Consider the following 17,616-nt stretch of genomic DNA (forward strand, 5'->3'; position numbering starts at 1 on the left):
TAATGCTAAGAAACAGAAGGGACAAATGGAAGGGATCTAAAAGGACAACTAGATCAGGCTCTAGACCTTTTAAGGGTACTTAGAAGTCTGCACTCTGCCTTGGAATGATATAGGTGTTGCCCCCAACAGCAGGGATTAACTCTGTAATTTTCTGCAAAAGCCTGATAAGAAAGCCGGGCAGATCCAGGAATATCAGGAGATGCCCCACTTCCTGCAGTTTTTCCTCTTTGCTCCAAAGCACTGAGATTACCCTCAGGACAGCAGGATGAGGAAGAGTGCAAGAAACCTGTTGGGGGGTTGAGCCTCTAAGACATCAAAATTACCCCAGATGGTCCTCTTGGTCTTATGTTAAAATATTAGAAAGAATCCTAGGAAAAGTGGGAAAAAGAACTCAAAAGATGATAAAATACTATAGTTTTATTTGGACTCAGGAAGCTATCCTAAAGCCTTCAGTATTCTGACTCAAACTTTAGGCCTCTTCAAGTCCAAAACTCCCTGACTTATGCCTCTGGGAGTGATGCCAACTATGAGGGGGGAAGAGAATCTGAGCCAGCTGCAGTGGCTCCCACTCCTCCACCTGCCCTGCATCCTTCACTATCCACACTAAAAAAGGAATTAAAGCAATGCCACAGGATATTCAGATTTTATTTTCTGGGGAGGAACAACCCTGAAGAACAACCATGGCACCTTGGGAGTAATTACGGCCATGTCATTTTTTTTTTTTTTCCTTCAAAATCTCTGCCTGGTTTAAGCTCATGGTTTCTGTGATGAATTCACACTGGGTCCTATGCACCTAAGTCAATATGTTTTATTCCAACTAGTCTTGTTTTGTCCAGCTGGAGTTTGTAGTCCTCCGTTTTTCTTGCTGGTTTGTTCACAGGTCAGTTATTCAAGGAAAAGCAATAAAATCTTTGTTTCTTGTTGGTTTTATGGATATTTGTGTACATTTTTGTATTATCAGTTGTGTTGACATATATCATGTACATAGTATCAAAATTGGCTTGTAGATAAATGAGTACTCATAAATTCATAAATTTAATAAGTGGATCCAAATAACTTTTAGTCCACGTGACTTAAAAATTTAAGAAACAGTTCAATTTAAATTGGTTAAATAAGAGTTTAATGGGCTGGGGATGTGGCTCAAGTGGTAGCGCGCTTGCCTGGCATGCATGCGGCCCGGGTTCGATCTTCAGCACCACATACAAACAAAGATGTTGTGTCTGCCGAAAACTAAAAAATTAATATTAAAATTCTCTCTCTCTCTATCTCTTAAAAAAAAAGAGTTTAAGATTGCTTTGTTTCTGGATCTTCAATAAAGTTATTAAGAGTTAAAATTCTTTAGTAAAGTTACTAAAAGTTAGAGAGTTAAAATTCTTTAAAAAATTTTTTTTTTAGTTGGCAATAGACCTTTATTTAATTAATTTATTTATGTATTTGTATGTGGTGCTGAGGGTTGAGCCCAGTGCCCCTCACATGGCAGGCAAGTGCTGTGCCACTGAGCCCAGGCCCAACCCCATTTTTCTTTTTCTTTTCTTTTCTTTTTTTGGTACCAGTGATTGATTAAACCCAGAGGTACTACATCCCCAGCCCTTTTAATATTTTATTTTGAGACACAGTCTCTCTGAATTGATTAGGGCCTCACTAAGTTGCGAAGGCTGGCTTTGAATTCGTGATCCTCCTGTTTCAGCCTCCCAAACCACTGGGATTACAGACATGCATCACCATGCCTGGTTTAAGAGTTAAAATTCTAACAGGTATAATTCTATATAAAAAAAAGTATAAAATGTTTCAGTTGTGTAAATAACATAAAGCATTTCATCTTAGTAAAATGGAGTAACAAGAAAAATTCAGAAATTTCATAAAGATTGTTTCTGATGTAAATTTTAAAAAAGTGTCAGCAACTAGGAAAGAAATATGAAAATGTTCTAGGTGGAAATATGAAAGACCAGAAAGAAAAAGAACTTTTCTGGATAAGTGTTGGGGTTTAAGTGTGCAGAGTTTAGCTCCCTCAGGCCTGACATTTTGCAAAAGCTGTGGCTGTGATTTAGGTCAGCTGAGGCAAACCTCAGCTAGGAGGAGGAAAAGTTCTCTTCCCCTTATCGCAAGTCACAAGTTCTGCATGGTTTGGCCAAGAGGAAGATGCTTCCTGCATACTTATCCTGGGAACAGTACATTCTGAAGAAACAAATGCATCCTCAGAGGACTAGATAATGTCTACAAAGAACTTTAGGAGGGTACTTATCAAACAAACAGGAACAATTTGAATCTAGCTCTGTGTATCCGCTGAGGCATGATATTTGGACAATGTGGGTAAAGTGTTATTGAAGAATTGCTTGCTTTGTTAGAAGAAGTGTATAAAAGGAACTTGCAAATAAACTTCAGCATGCAGTTGCGATTGCTGCCTTGGCTCTGCATCCCCTGTGTCCTGGTTATTTCGCGACCCTTACCCAGGGACCTGAACGCTCTAGACATTCACAATTGGCGCCGGAATAGGGACCCTGCTGGATTGATAGGAAGGGTAAGTTATTTTTCTTTATATTACAGGGTGATAGGACAATCTTCATCTTCTCCTTTTTTACGTATTCTTAGGCATTCACTTGCTGTCTATGGTATTAGTATTTCTCATTCTGATATAGAGATGTGTCTTAAGGTGGTCAGGGAATGGAATCCCTGGTTCCCGGAGGAAGGATCTATGGATGTAGATAATTGGAAACGGGTCCGTCACAATGTTGAAAAGGCTATGAGGCAAGGTGAAAAAATTCCAATTCGGTTTTGGTCTATCTGGTCTATTTTATATACAATGTTTAAAGCTATGGAGGAAGAAAGGTTGATTGGCAACTTACAAAAGGAGTTAGCTCCCTCTATTTTAGATCTCCCTCTGGATGTTAGTGAAAAAGAAGAGGTAGTAAAAGATACGCAACAATTGACTCATAATTCTTCACAAAATTCTGCTGATTTAATTGGTACTGCTACAGAAAAGAAAACGAAAGTAAAAACGATGATTGATGATCTCTCCGTTTCGGAGCAATTCAAACTTGTTATGGAGGAGGTTCTGGGACGTCTTAATAAATTAGAAGCTAAAATAGACCCTAAGCCTTTATCGGGAACCAGGCCCTCTGCCCCTCCGGCCACCAATCCTTTTTTGGCAGCTTCTTTAAAGGCTGTCCAGGAAATGGACTCAGAACCTTCTGATGATGAGGACGAAACTCCTTTCTTTGCTTTTCCTATAATCAGGCCTGATCCAGTTAATGGAATGGCACATCCACCTTGGTATGAGGGGATTGATATTGATCATATTAGCAGATTAAAAAAGGCAGTGACAATGTACAGACCTCAATCTCATTATGTAAAAGCATTGCTTAATGCTTTTGCTACTCATTATAATAATTTTGCTCCTGAGGATTGGAAGATTGTGAGCCGTGCTCTTCTACAGGAACCTGAATATCTTCAATGGCACATGTGGTTTTTAGAAGGATGTACCACTAAGGCTAGAGAAAATGGTAACAGTCAAAACCCTGTTATTCATGCCATAGGATACCCTATGTTATCTGGCACTGGTATATATGATGACATTCAACATCAAATTAATATTCTTCCTGAGATTCATGACCAATTGAAGGAAATAGTTTTAGAAGCTTGGGACAAAATTAGACCTTGTTATTGGTCCAGTACATAGGAATTATGTAAAGTGTTAAAGCAACTGTATATATTTAAATTGTGTGTGTTAAAGATTAGGAAAAAAGATAATGGTTATTTTTCCTAAATGAGATAACATTCTTCTCTCCACCAAATTTTTTTCTGAAGTTAATGGCATTTGGATCAAGGTTTTATTAAAAGCTACATTTTATAACACTGGCACAAAAAAAGTAGTTTTAAGCTTGTTTGCACAGTTCTTTTTTTCCATTGGAAATGGAATTCATTACCTTAGGTCTTTTTAAATAGTGTATTATCGTTGGGGCTAGCTCTATGCTTGAAAACCAGTTTATTTATAACCTGTTGTAAGTGCTATATTCTGTTTGCAGTTAGGAAATGCAAAATTTTAAGTGATCTCCTAGCTTGTAAGCAAACTGAGATACACTATCCCTTTTCTATATAAAAATGAGTTAATATGTCAATAAATCAACTCAACAAGGTGGATTTAATATTACCCTTTCCTATGTGTTTTATCTAATTCTTTTGGTTGTTAATATGGTGATAAATGAAAGTCAAGGTAAATTTTAAATATTAAGATTTCCGATTTATTGAGCTTGAATTATGCCACCATACTTATGTAAAAATGAAGGTGGCACCATGGTAAAACTTAATGAGAAGTAATTTCTCAGTTGTAATAATTTTGATTTCTCTTTCTTGTGATCTCTCCTTCCCTGTTGTCTTGAACTATAGCAAAAGGATACTACATCTCTCATTACTATAGTGATGAGGTTATTGAAGTTATATAAACACATCTCAATCTCTGTTTCTTTGAAAGGTATCTATTAAGTCCTACTAGGTGATTGACAAGACTAAGTAGGGAAAATAAAGGTAAATGTGATTCATATTTTGCACACAAATGCAAAATTTTATAACCACATGACTTCATAGTTGTGATCTCAAAAGGAATTTCTCCTTTAATTTTTCTTGCAGTTAATGTAAGAATACTCTAAATCTCTAAGCTTCTGAAGTATTAGAGATAAAGATGATCTAGTAAAGATATAGCTTATCCATTTAACATGTGTTTATTTTTCCTTATGTACTCAAGGTGATTTATTTGTTCAGCTCAGTGATATTACAGCTAAAAAACATTCATTAGCAAAAGGAGAAGCAATCTACATCTAACAGAGGAATCAAAAATGTTTCTTATTTTTGTTGAGTTAAATGTTTGACTCTAACACTTTTCTTTATACAAAACATAGATTCTCCAAAAATATTATGCCATATGCTGACCAGATCGCATTATTAATTGAACAAGGAAGACAGAGAAGTATAACTTTGATGGGCAATGACATTTCTCACATAATTACCCCATTACCTAAAGATCAATGGACTTACTTGGTACAAATGACTGAAATGCTACAAATAGCGTTGGCTGAATATACCGGAGGTATTTCCTATCATTTCCCCAAGGGCAAATTATGGGACATGTTAAAACATCAACAATTTGTAATCAATAATATTATTAGTGAATATCCTTTAGACAATGTTGTTACTGTGTTTACTGATGGATCAAAAACTAAAAGTGCTTATTGGACAGAGAATCAATATTGGGTTCAAATAACAAACTATCAATCTGTTCAACAAAATGAATTATTTGCAGTCATTCAAGTTTTAAATGATTTTGATAATCAAGACATTAACATTCTTACTGACTCTGCATACACGATGGGAGTAATTAAAAATATATTTACTGCAGTAGCCTATTCTAATAAACCTACTCTACAAAATCTTTTTCTTACTTTACAAAAACTTTTACAAGCTCGTAATGCTCGCATATTTATAGATCATATTAGATCACACTCTAAATTACTAGGATTTTTGACATATGGTAATGCTCAGGTAGACAAATTAGTGATGTTCAAAACTCCTCAAGAAGAACATAATCTGTTTCATTCTAATGCCGGACATTTACACGTTAAATATAAGATTCCATATAAACAAGCAAAACAAATTATTAAAAATTGCCCAATTTGTCGAACTTTACATCTTAGGATTGTACCTTCCGGAGTAAATCCTAGAAGGATTCAATCTAATGAATTATGGCAAATGGATGTTACACATGTTCCCTTGTTTGGACGTTATTCTTGTGTTCATGTTACTATTGACACATACTCTAAATTTTTGTGGGCTACGGCTCAAATTGGAGAAACCACCCGTCATGTTATTCAACACTTAGTGGAAACATTTGCTATTATGGGAATTCCCGCTATGATTAAAACTGATAATGGTCCGGCTTATACTAGTAAAAATTTTAAAGATTTTTGCAAATTATATGATATTGTTCATCTAACTGGAATAGAATATAATCCACAAGGACAAGCTTTAGTAGAATGTGTACATGCTATGCTTAAAACACAAATTAAAAAATTAAAAAGGAGGAAAATGACAGATTTAAATATGCACTTGTTTAGACATTTACAAAATCAACCTAAAGCATTGTTACATCAAGCCTTATTTATTTTAAATTTTCTTAATCTTCCACAAGGAGAAATATTGACAAGAGCAGAATGACATTTTGAGCAAAAAACCTTAGAAACAGTTCATGAACCAATTTGGATAAAAATTGCCCCAGATGCTGAATGGCAGCCAGGGATTTTACTTTGTAGAGGAAAGGGCTATGCTTATGTTTCAACAGAAAATGGACACCGGCAGTGGCTCCCAGGGCGGTGGATCCAGACCCGTCACAATCAGAATGGCACCAAGGGGGGCACCCTATCCATTACCCCAGCCAAGGAATCAAGATCCTGAGCTTGATGTTCCGGTGGCAGCAATGGCGCGTCTTCATCTTGGGGCCCGACGTCGTCGACGTCCTAATTTCTCTCCCTTACCTACGTGGGGTCAAATTAAAAAGCTTAGTGGGGAAGGGCAGAAGGTGCTGCAACAAACAGGGAAGAATTGCACCCTCAAAAATTTATTTCTGGCTATGTGTGCATTATTGACAGTGTCTTCCGCTTCTGAGGTACAAAATAATAATACTCACTATTGGGCCTATATTCCCAATCCACCTTTGCTGGAACCTGTTACTTGGGGTGACATGGATATTACCTTATATACTTCTCCTGCTCTTTTATCTCCCCCTTGGAACAATTTAACATATATGAATATTAATGATGGAACACCATTTAATTTTACTTATAAGAATAATAACAGTAAACCTATATGCTTGGGTGTTCCTCCTTGCTTACAATTAGATTGGCAACATTGGATACTAGTTGGAAATTGGAGTAATAGTTCTCGAACACGTTTACAACGGTTATCTGCATGGTCTGTCAATATGACCTGGGATAATATAACTGAACAAAAATACCCTATGTTCCCTGAGTGCCCCGATTTTACTTATCAGGACTTGAGATACTCCCCTTTCATATGGCAGGAATGTTTAGGCAAATTTGGGAAGATATTTCAGAATATTATCATGTGGGGTCCTTACGGGATGTTCTTAAAAAATTGTTCAGAATGGAATATTACTGCTTGTGATTTATCTTTTACATACAGAATCCCGCCGAAAGAGAGATGGAATGAAACCATTCGGAACAACAAATTGATGGCCTGGGGTGATGGCGGAATTGCTGATCCACGCTTGGCTTCAATGCAGTACCCTTATCATTTACAAACACATTTATGGAAAATTGCTGCTGCAACTAAACCTGTAATTTTGTCTAATGGCTCTTTCTCTGGGACTAGTCAATCTGCTGCTTCTTATAATTTTACTGTATTTAAAGAATATAATATAACCACATGTGTGCCCATGCCATACCTGTTCTTAATTGGAAATGTTACTTTTGATGAGGGAATTTTATGCTTTAATTGTAAATTGTATACCTGTATTAATACATCTGTTTCTATTCCTCCTGGTTATTCCATTGTGCTGTTACAACAGCGCTCTCACATTTGGCTTCCTGTAAATTTACAAAGAACATGGTCCCAAGATCCTGCAAATACTTCAGTTCTGGAATTTTTTAGACAATTGTTAAAACGTACTAAACGTTTTGTAGGAGTTGTTGTTGCTGTAATTCTAAGTCTTATTGCAGTGACTACAGTTGCTACAGTTTCAGGGATAGCTTTACATACTTCTTTACAAACAAAACATTTTGTTGAGGAATGGCATAAAGATTCGCATGAGTTATGGCTATCCCAGACTCAAATTGATTCTAGACTTCAAACTCAAATAGATATTTTAAGACAGACAGTTAATTGGTTAGGAAAAAAGATACTCACCTTAGAACAAGAAATTGGATTAAAATGTGACTGGAATTCAACTTCTTTCTGTATAACTAATATAAAATATAATCAAAGCTTACACGAATGGAGTATCATACAAAATTATCTCGATGGTAATGAAACAGCTCAATTAATGATCGATTCTTTACAAAAGGATATATTTGAAATTTTTGGAAAAGGGTTTCAACATGATGATGCTGCACAAATAGCTGAATTGTTTTTAAAACAGTTAGAAGGATTAAATCCCAAAGGAATTGCTCAAAGTCTTACCCATATGGCTGGAGGAGTGGGAATAGTGTTATGCTTAGTTATTATCCTGTTTATAATTATATATTGTATGTGCATAAGACCATCTCAAAACGCTATATTAACTTTGTGGAAAGCTGTTTTAGAAAAGCAAAAGAAAAAAGAAGGAATTGTTGGGGTTTAAGTGTGCAGAGTTTAGCTCCCTCAGGCCTGACATTTTGCAAGAGCTGTGGCTGTGATTTAGGTCAGCTGAGGCAAACCTCAGCTAGGAGGAGGAAAAGTTCTCTTCCCCTTATCGCAAGTCACAAGTTCTGCATGGTTTGGCCAAGAGGAAGATGCTTCCTGCATACTTATCCTGGGAACAGTACATTCTGAAGAAACAAATGCATCCTCAGAGGACTAGATAATGTCTACAAAGAACTTTAGGAGGGTACTTATCAAACAAACAGGAACAATTTGAATCTAGCTCTGTGTATCCGCTGAGGCATGATATTTGGACAATGTGGGTAAAGTGTTATTGAAGAATTGCTTGCTTTGTTAGAAGAAGTGTATAAAAGGAACTTGCAAATAAACTTCAGCATGCAGTTGCGATTGCTGCCTTGGCTCTGCATCCCCTGTGTCCTGGTTATTTCGCGACCCTTACCCAGGGACCCGAACGCTCTAGACGTTCACAGATAAGGAAGTCTTTTGTATGATAAAGTAAACATATTGTAGAGTGTCTAAGTATATTACACAAAGTTTGTGGAGCATATATCTCAAAAGTTTGAGATATGTATGAGTAAGTTGGCTATAATTAGCACAATCAGCTAAAGTCATTTAAAGTTTTTAAGGTTTTTTTTTTTTAAGGTCAAATATTAATGTACTGATATAAACCAGAATTTAATTCTCTATGTGTTGAAGTAATAAGGGTTTTGTAAAATAATCTGTTCTTATCCACCAAGATAATTTCTTCTATTAGTTTTCATTATTTATGGGAACTAATCTTAAAGGATTAAGGTTTGTCCAACTCTGGTTAAATAAACAACTGTCATTTAGATTATAACACTGCACTATTTTTTTTTAAGAAAACTATAAATTTTTCTTAAGTTTAAACTTGGTTAATATAAATATACCAGTGTAATTGTAATGCTGTTACTGGTTTCTTTGTATATTAGATGCATTCATGTCCTCCAAATATACAATTCTTTAAAATAAAAGATTTAAGAGCATTTTACCAAGCTGATGTTCTCCAAACTAAAGTTTTCTGTAGCAGCAGTCTCTTTCAGACTAATATAAAAAGAACAAATTTAGTTAGGAATTTAATATTTTGTAATTGGATAAAAGTAACCTGTCATCAATAAGTTACATACAACATTTTGTGTTACTTTTACAGTGGGATGGGAACTTGAATGCATTTTTGAAAGGTAATGAGGAGAGTCTATTTACAGGTTGACAATATGGGATATGAAGACATTTTGTCACTTTCCCGCAAAAGGGACAAAAACTCTCTTAGCTTGTTTGATTTATGTTTCAAATGTAATGTTGGATTATGTTGACTAATATTCATGTAGACTCAGGAAACAATATATGAAAACTTTATAAAATAATATTTTAAAAAGAGGTAAAGATCAGCTTCAGAAATAAAGCAACTTACCTAAAGATTTGTCAAAAGGCCACCTCATCTGAGTTAAAACTGCTTCTTACCTTATTCCATGTTAGGACAACCACTTAAGTTCATAAGATGAGCTTTTTGTTATTGTTGTTTTTGTTGTTGTTATAAAGATTACTGTGATCTAAAAATAAATAGGGAATATAATGTGTAACTAAATAAAGGCTTGGGATTATAAAAATCATGTTTCTTGATGCATAGTTATTATACAAACTAAATATGTTGTTACTTTTATTTTGTATTTTTCTTATAAATTTTAGAACTGTTGTCTGTCAGTGCTTTGTAAAAGTACCACTTCTGAATTTCAGATAATAAGCCATCATTTATAGGCAAGACAAAATATAAGGCTGACTTCCAGTATAATTCTGACTCCAATTAAATGAAGAGGTAAATAACTGTAGACATTAAATTTATAGACATTAAATATAAAATCCAGTTCTCCAGCATGGTGAAACTGGCCTGCTAGATGTTTAAAACCCAAACATGGAGACTAAAGTTAAGAAAATAAAAGAGCCAGGAAAATAGCCAATATTTGACTCTTGCCTTCTGAGGTCAGCTTGCATCCAATGGAGGGACTTTACTAAAGGCTTTACAATTTTGGCCCACTTGACTGCCTAATCAGTCAATGGGACCCTAGAGAACAGGAAGCCAATCAGTGCACATTCTGCAAAGAGTAGCGTCACTGGAAAGGGAAATGTCCCTAATGCTTCCAAGGAAAGCCACAGAAGGTCAGCTATATCTTGACCTATCCTGGTGGATGGCACTAGAGAAGCTAAGAGGCTTCTCTTGATTTCTCAAGAGTGACCCCTGAGAAATCTCAGTTGATTTTGAACAGTAGATAAGGACAAGGTCAATTTTGACCAACTTAGTCTTGAACACCTGGGTGGAGAGTTATAACCAAAGTATAGCTTCACATGGACTGGTTTTCATAGCTAAGGTGATAGAATTGGTGAAAGGGGTTGAAAGTCACGTGGAAGTTAACACTAAGTATACTGTATCAGGAAACCCACCTACATTGAATCAAGTGTTGTCAATTGCTTTGTTAGTGATTAATTATATCCCTATTAGACAGACAAGATTCTCCACTTATAAAATTATTTTGGGTGCCCTCCTCCCATTATAAGGTATATGGAAAAGTCTAAAAATTGAACAACATATGTCTACCCCTTTAAACGAGAAGATGCTATTTGGGTAATAGAATGGAATATGCAACTCCTAAAGCCTCCTTGGAGTGGTCAATTCATTGTCATTTTATCCACCCCTACTGCAATGAAGGTGGCCAATGTGGCCCCTTGGATTCATAACAGTGGGGTAAAACCAGCCTCTTATGGTTGGAGTGTATTCCCAGTCCAGCTGCATAGTGCAACTTAACCATCCAAAATAAACAAATTGCACCCCAAGAGGACTTTGAGGACAATAGTCCTGCTTTAATCACTCTGGAAGCTGACTAATCTGTGCACAGCTGGAGCTTGAGGAACCAACTGATAACTGGGATAAATGGACTACTCTTATTTTCTGTATTGGTCTATTTACTATGATGCTTCTTAAGGCACTTATGTTTGGTCCCTGCATCCTTAACATACTGACCGAATTTATCTCCTCCCACCTAGAGGACATAAAGTTCCAAATGGTTCTCCAGAATTACCGGCAGCTTAATTTAGAGGATCCGGACAGATATGATGCCCCTTAAAAAGGTCAAGAGGGCATCAAAAAGGGGAATGAGATGACAAAAACAGACCCAGTTGTAAAATGAAATTCCAAGAACATTATGTTGAGAAACAAATGCTTGGGGAAAGGGTCAGTTTCCCTCCCCTTCTGTCAGCCAGCCATTCTACAAGAAATCTAATTAATCATGAGTCCCTACAGTTTGAATTGTAAATAACTGCCTCTAAGAGTCTAACTTCACCCTTTTGAAAATATAAACACCATGTGCATGGCTTTCAGACACAAGGCTAGAGATTTCTCAGATGTGTGAAAAGAGCAGGTTTCTCTTACCATTTTTTTTGCTTCTATAAACACACTTCCCACCAGAAACTGTGCAATGCCTTCAGTCACATGGATTAGAAATTTTATGACACTCAATAGCTATAACTGTTATGAGAACCTGTGGATCAGGGCTCAGATTTTGGAGTTTGTTCTCCTCTGGACCTTCAGGTGTAAAATAAAATTTGGAGTTCTCCTTCTCTCTGAGTATTGCTTGCTGCTTTCCGACCAGACTATTTCCTGCAACACCTTAACCCTTCCCTTAACCCTGTGGTTGCCTTGACCCTTTTTATGTATGCTACTGATGGATGTGGTGAACCCTGTGAATTTATTGTTATTCCATAAATTCTAACACTGTAGAAAGACAAAAATGTGCTTGGTCTGTGTTCATGAGATGGAGTAAAGGTCAGGCAGTCAGTGTAGGTAATGAACATGGGGGTCCAGAGGGTGACGACTGGTTATCAAAGAGAAAACAAAGGGTTGCTAACAGTGAACCTCTGTGCTTGTGCTCTGAGTCACGAATATGAGGGAGAAAGAAAACATGATGATTAATAAAAGAGGAAAGTTCTGAGGATTATAAGAAAGGCATGTTCACTTCCTCTTGCAGACACCCAGCTCTGTGGTCCCTTCCCTTGGGAGAAGTCTGTCCTATCACTTTCTTAAATAAAACCAGCTTGCTACATTTGTGTTTGCTGTCTCTTCAGTGTTCATTCTTTGACTCTGAGGAAAACCAACCTCATCTCCACCAGATTAGCTTTTGACAACAGAGGCATGCCCTGATGGCCTAAGGTCCTCTTCTTAAAGGTTCAAAGCACCTCCTAATACTGCCACGCTGAGGACCAAGCCCTTACATATGGACCTTGGAGGGATACTCATTCAAACTCTAGCAGGGAGCAACTGTGATTCCCATGCATTGCGTGTGGTACTGCAAGATAGTACAAAAACTATAAAGAGTTTGAATTTAGGCAAGGACATATCTTATTTAAAAGAATTATTGCTAGCCAGGTGCAGTGGCTAGCCACTTGGGAAGCTGGAGCAGGAGGATCACAAGTTTAAGGCCAGCCTCAGCAAGTCAGTGAGACCCTGTCTCAAAATTAAAAATATTAAAAAGACCTGGGGATGTACTTCTATGATAAAGCTGCCCTGGGTTCAGTTCCTAGTATAATAATCATCACAATAACAGTATTGTACAATATTAATAATATAATACAACATCACAATAATATTAATATTATACTGCTATATATTGTTATATTATTATTAACATTACTACTATTATTATTGCTAAAGGAAAGAAAGGGACTATTAGTGGTAGAGATTGCCTGCCCTGAGATTTTTGAGCATCTCAAAAGTGGGGCAGAAAGAGGCTTTTCTTTTAGAGAAGAAGTAAATGAAGCTAGAGAGAGCTAAAAAGGTGTGGGAAGTTGGGATGAAAGGGTGGATATGGTTTGATGAAGCGTGACTATTTCGCTCTGAGGTTAACTTATTGTCAGGTGGGCCCTTTCAGGAGGGCAGGTTTTATAGGCTCAGGCTGAGGGTGGAGCAAAGTTCAGGAGCAGGGACTGGGAGAGAGTTCAGTTAAAGGCTCTTGTTCTAATTGACTAGTGGGGGAGAAACACATCAGCTAATCATTTGTGAGGCTGAGTAATAACTTGGAGGGTGTGTTTCTGGCCTTGTTGTGGCAAATCTGAGCCTATCTAAGTCTTTGGGGAAGGGTCCTTTGTTGGGAACTGCCACACAGGAGCTAAGCACCCTTAGCCTTGAGCAATGGAGGTGTGGAGACTCGCTTCCATTGCACACAGAAGCAGGTGTATCTCAGCTCCCATCGGCAGGGGAATGAAGCCAGGGGAGCGGGTGTCACCCAATGAGATGGAGCTACACCCCCCTGAAACTCAATCCCTTGCCTCGTTTGTGTTGAACTTTCTCGAATGCATTTGTCCGCAATAAATGGAGGATTTTTAGGTCGCTTGCTCTCTCTTTCGACCCTTAAGGTTGAGAGCCATCCCTGATTCCTGCAAGCAAAAGGTATTTCTCTGTGTTGTGTGCTTCTTTCGCCAGATTTTGTGAACCCAGCATAGGGCACCAGCCCGGTTAGTTTGCAAAAGGTTGTTTCCTGGATGGGAGAGTTCTGAATCATCTGTCACCTAGGAGTCCAGGGTTAAGGCAACATTCGACACTGTCCTTACATGCTTGTCAAAATTCAGATCTATATGACTAAAAAGGATGCTTTTTACTCTGTGATAATCATACCTCAATAAACTTTACTAAAAACAACACAAACAAAACCAACAAATCTGATCTAGTCCTCTCATGCATTTTTTCCAAATAGTAATTTTGTCATCTGATGACAAAAGACTGATTCTTCTGATTTAAAAGTGGCGGTAGGTGAATATTCATTTCATCCAAAAGTTGTACATGCACAGATAGAACATAGATTCATGGTTCCCTGGGGCTGGTGGTTTTGGAGAGGGGTGATGGGAGATTACAAAGGGATGTAGGTTATCTTTTTAAGGTGATAATGTTTTAAATTGAGATTATGGTGGTGGTTGCACAACTTTGTAGATGTACTCAAAACTATTGTGTCTCAATAAATTTTTAAAAAATCTAATTCAGGTTTGAAAAGAAAGACAGATGCAGGATGGTTTCACTATAAAGCTAATGAATGTGAAGCCTTCTGGATCTTCACGTGGGAAGGATGTGTCCATGTTCCTGGGAGGAATCTTAGCAAGGTCAGGTGGCTCTAAAAATTGCAGAAGACTCTATAGAAGTATGTTAGGAGCACTTCTTTCTTTCCATTGCAGCTTCTCATGAAACTACCATTGGAGAGGTGAAGGATATTTTTGGAATCTGCCAAAAGAAAAGCGGAGCTGGGTTATAGTGAGATTGGGTTCCATGGGATATATTTACATGACTTACAGCCAGTTATTGGTACTAGGGATTGAACCCAGTGGTTCAATAAGTTCCTCACTTTGTACAGTCAGCCTTCACTGATAGCATCCTGCAGGCTCTTTCAGCGTGCTCTAGCAGTGTCCTCAAGGTCCTTCTAGCTTCCTCCTGTTGCCTAGTCCAGGACTGCATGCATGCCAAGCATGCTCTACCACTGAGCTACACCCTCCAGCCCCATGCTGTGCAATCTTAAAACTCCTGCTGTTTTAGGTTTTTGTTATAGCAGCACTTTGCTTTTAGGTAACATTTTTTTTTCTCATTTTCTATGCTATTTGCCTTAATTTGCTTTCTGCTGCTATAACAAAATAGCCAAGACCAGATAATTTATAAAGAAGAGAAATTTATTTAACTGAGTTCTGGAGGCTGGGAAATCCAACTGCATGGATGACATCTAATGAGGGCCTTCTTGCTGCATCTTAATATGGCAAAGGTGTCACATGATGCTAGGGAGAGTTTGCTTTTACAACAAAGTCACTCCATGAGAACCCATTAATTCATGCATAGGCACAGTGGCACACACCTGTAATTTCAGCTACTAGGAGGCTGAAGCAAATCGGAGAATTGCAAGTTGAAGGCCAGCCTGGGCATCTTAGGAAGAGTTTTCACTTTTCACCTCATCCATTTCTGATGCAGAGCCCTAATGAGCCAACTACCTCAGAAGTTCTCATCTCTCAAATACCATTAACATATGAGAATTAAGTTTCCAAAACATGAACTTTTATGGTTTGAACACATTCAAATCACAGCACTGTGTAACAGCTGAGAATTGAAACAAACTTTCCAAATGAAAAACTCCCTTCAACATCTACACTAAGAGACATAACCCAGGTCTGTTATGGCTTCTGGGAGCCAAGGACCATGCCCCTCTGCAAAACAGCCCTGCCCAGCTCCTGACTATAAAATCTTGAGTCTGCCAAAGGAGTCTACTTTTTGTTGCAGCTCAAGCCGGATGTTAGACCCCTGGTCTCCTTTACCTTGGGGCATTTGTATTAGAAAATTTGTAATTGTAAATTTTTTTTCTACCTGTTTGAAATATATATATATATCTGTTTTCTACAACCCTGAAATGTCTTTCTCAAGGAATTGGGAGCCATGCCTTTGAAATGTAATCATTAAGAAAGATAGGGCCCTTGTCTCCTAGTTTTTGTGAAAAGGTAGAAGACTCACTTTGATAAGTACCAGTTGAAGGACACTTTCTGCTTGTGTCCTGCATGGGGAAGGAGTGGGTAAGCGTTGGAGATGGGGGCTGGCTGCAAAATAAAAGCTATGAAAGTCATACTCCAAAATAAACAGAGAGGACCAGAAATATATATATTTTAAATGTGGGGGCAGTGATGAGTTCAGCAGACCTGATGGGTCTGACTCCTAACAAAGAGAAAAAAACCCCTGTGCTTGTTTTATTTATAGCATTGAAGACCAAAGGGGGTGGTGGTAGGGAGCACCTTCACAAAAACCAGTATAGGAGTGGGGATAAACAGGTGCTTGGCAGGTTATACCCATCTCTGGACGGCTATGTTTCAACCTGAGGCTGTGAGCTAAGGCGGGGTGCCGGCATGATCTGGGCTTTCTCGAACCAGGGAATTTTACCCAGGAGTTCCCAGAAAAGCAGCTTCCCTGCCTTAATGGCTCAAACAATGTCCATAGTTGATACACAACTCCCAACAGACATAGATGGTCTAATTGCATCCCTTAAGACCATTAGTACTTTTCCTTTAGTACACACATGGTTATTTTGTGGATGAGGACTGCAAGATCACTCAGCTGGGTGGGTCTGGCTGGAGGTCAGAAATGCTGCTGGATAGTAGCTGGGGCTAGAACAGCAAGGGCCAGAGAAGCTGGAGATACTGGAAACCCTCTGACTTCTTGCATATCAGAGTCTTAACGGTGGTGTCTCCACTGGGCTAGCCATGGCCTCAGGGCTATTGATGGTAGCTGTAGGCTTCCTGGGTGCAGATTGCAGTGAGCAGGAAGGAATTTACAATCAATGCCTTTTCTGATCTAGTCTTGAAAGTAGCCATGGCTTCTCCTGCACTGTGAACAGAATGCCATGAAGGTGACAAGCGAGTCCGAAATCAGCCCAGAGTAAGGGAGGAGAAAGTAGACCCCCACTTCACTGTGGGAAGCATGTCAAAGCCACATTGTAAATGAGTACCCAGGGTGGTAGATAATATTGTGATGAGCTTTGGGAAATGCAATTTGCCCTAATCATCTGCTTTTCAACATTCAGATTTAATATGTTATAGATAGTCTTGTGCACCTATAAATAGACATACTTCTTTGCATCTCTGTTTTCTATAGAACATTAGATTCTCTAGATGTCTTTTCTTTTGAGACTATTTTCACTGAATTTATGGTCTGGATGGCTGTGACTGCCAAATCATCTTCATTATTAGTTCAATCATTCAAACTCAAGAACTCCAGCTTTCTGGGATTTTGATATTGTCCATTTTAAAGATAAAGTAATAAAACTGATAATGAGATATGAAAATTATTAACATTAATTTTTCTGTCTTTGAAAAGTAATTACATATTCACTGGAGAGATGGGAAAATAGAGACTAAATGCAAAAGGGGAGAGTAAAATCAGTTGTTTCAAGTTTGAATTTCGAAAACTCTAAGAATCTAAATCATTTCTGGATAACAGACAATATGCTACCCCTGCCCCACGTCTATGGGGGATACACCATCATATTCAGAAGTGAGGTTGTTTTAGTTCACATCCTTTCCCATTTAATGACCCAGAGCATATCAACAAAGGGAAGAGAAGTGATCTGTCCCCTCCCAGGGAAAACCCCAAATCTAAGTCCAAGTAACCTTTGGGGAATTCGAAGCAGATACCATGCAGCTGGAATGGTGTTCTTCTAGAATCCTGAGAAAAAG

At 37.9% G+C, this 17,616-nt stretch overlaps 1 long non-coding RNA gene across 1 annotated transcript; it reads left to right on the forward strand.

Annotated features, from left to right (window-relative positions):
* Nucleotides 1–2,036: 2,036 nt before the first annotated feature.
* On the forward strand, nt 2,037–8,770 carry LOC139705582 (uncharacterized). The gene is made up of 2 exons (XR_011707472.1): nt 2,037–2,518; nt 7,189–8,770. It is a non-coding gene; the product is annotated as an uncharacterized lncRNA (long non-coding RNA).
* The last annotated feature ends 8,846 nt before the right edge of the window (nt 8,771–17,616 follow it).

This window comes from Marmota flaviventris, chromosome 1, assembly GCF_047511675.1.
Source record: "Marmota flaviventris isolate mMarFla1 chromosome 1, mMarFla1.hap1, whole genome shotgun sequence".
Lineage (NCBI taxonomy): Eukaryota > Metazoa > Chordata > Mammalia > Rodentia > Sciuridae > Marmota > Marmota flaviventris.